Source organism: Nanorana parkeri, unplaced genomic scaffold (genome assembly GCF_000935625.1).
Source record: "Nanorana parkeri isolate BGI_ZX_2015 unplaced genomic scaffold, ASM93562v1 scaffold3539, whole genome shotgun sequence".
In the NCBI taxonomy this organism is placed as follows: Eukaryota; Metazoa; Chordata; class Amphibia; order Anura; family Dicroglossidae; genus Nanorana; species Nanorana parkeri.
Genome location: NW_017309807.1, coordinates 5,545 through 7,366, shown reverse-complemented (window position 1 = coordinate 7,366; position 1,822 = coordinate 5,545). Strand labels below are relative to the sequence as shown.

The following is a 1,822-nucleotide window of genomic DNA, read 5'->3' as shown; positions in this document are numbered from 1 at the left end:
GGGGGGGGGGGCCTTACCTGCAGGTCAGCACACTGCCAGGCATTCCCAGTGTCGCTGCATAGACCAGTGCAAATCTGTGTATATGGACACTGAGAATGGGGGAGGGAAGAGGCTAGATCTGATAGATAGATAGATAGATAGATAGATAGATAGACATGTTGATAGATAATAGATTGATTGATTGATTGATGAAAGAATAGAGAGCCATAGAAGGATTGATCAATAGATAAACTGAACTAGAATATAGACACACAAATACGTGGATACATAGATACAACATAGATAGATATACAAAGGTAAATAGATACACGGTAGATCAATGGATAGATAGATAGATAGATAGATAGATAGATAGATAGATAGATAGACTGATAGATAGATAGATAGATAGATAGATAGATAGATAGATAGATAGATAATCAGATAGACTGATTGATTGATTGAATGAAAGATTGCTTAACAGATAGATAGTAGATAGGAGGACTGATAGATAGATAGATAGATAGATAGATAGATAGATAGATAGATAGATAGAAGGGTAGCTAGATTGATTGAAGGATTGCTTCACAGACAGATGATAGATTGAAGAACTGATTGATTAATCAATAGATAGAGAGACTGATTGATTGATTGATAGAAGGATTGATTCACAGATAGACATTAATAATTGATAGAAGGATTGATTGATTTATTGATAGATCAATAGGGGGTTATAGGGAGTGATAAAGGAAAGTACACAGTCCCTCCTCCAGTCCCTCCAGACAGATGTATTGTGACGCTCCGTCAGGAAATATCCATTGTTCTGCTGTAACTCTCGGCCTTCCTCCACTTTCCTCCTCTTAGGACTCATCCCGTGCGGTCTGGACTCACCACATGGAGACAATACATCTGATTGGTTGACGATTGATCCAGCAGGGAGATGAGGGCCGCGGGGGCGGCGACCTGGCTCAGCCAATGGCTGCTCCTCTTTGTGACGGTGGCCGAGCTGGTCGGTGGGGTGAGCCGGCCCACGGACATCAAGCCGGCGGAGCTCGGGAAGCGTTACTTCGGACGCATCGACAGGAACAACGAAGAGGTCTACGCGTTCAACTACACCAGCAGCCCGGACAAGGTAAGGATCTCCACCCCAAAGCTTCGCCTAGGGCGTGGATGGTTCCATTCCATCGAGCTCACCTGTGAAGCTCATTCTGAAACCTTTTCCTTGTAGTCACTGTTGTTGCACATTTGTTACATTGCTGTTTCATATTTCCATTATTATGCTGCATATATGTTTAGATTCTGTCTGTACCGCCCAACTTTGTACCAGAGAATATGATTAACTTCCTTCCCTTTCCCGATAAGATCATTTCCCACCTGTTGTCTTACATCAAGGTGGCTCAGTGGTTAGGGGTACATCATGTTGGATCTGTGGTTAGGGTTATATCAGGGTGGCTCAGCAGTTAGGGTTACATCATGTTGGATCTTTGGTTATGGTTATATCAGGGTGGCTCAGCAGTTAGGGTTACATCATGTTGGATCTGTGGTTAGGGTTATATCAGAGTGGCTCAGTGGTTAGGGGTACATCACGTTGGATCTGTGGTTATGGTTATATCAGAGTGGCTCAGTGGTTAGGGGTACATCATGTTGGGTCTGTGGTTAGGGTTATATCAGGGTGGCTCAGTGGTTAGGGGTACATCATGTTGGATCTGTGGTTAGGGTTATATCAGAGTGGCTCAGTGGTTAGGGTTACATCATGTTGGGTCTGTGGTTAGAGTGATTTCAGGGTGGTTAGGGTTACATCATGTTGGATCTGTGGTTAGGGTTATATCAGAGTGGCTCGGTG

The 1,822-nt window shown here is 43.7% G+C and overlaps 1 protein-coding gene across 1 annotated transcript in view; it reads right to left on the bottom strand.

Moving 5' to 3' along the window:
• The window catches only part of SPICE1 (spindle and centriole associated protein 1), a gene marked incomplete at its 3' end in the record, with an annotated part of 37,293 nt that extends 37,252 nt beyond the window's left edge, over positions 1-41 (bottom strand). The window contains exon 1 of the mRNA XM_018575088.1: positions 18-41. The remainder of the gene's footprint in view (positions 1-17) is intronic.
• Positions 42-1,822: the final 1,781 nt, after the last annotated feature.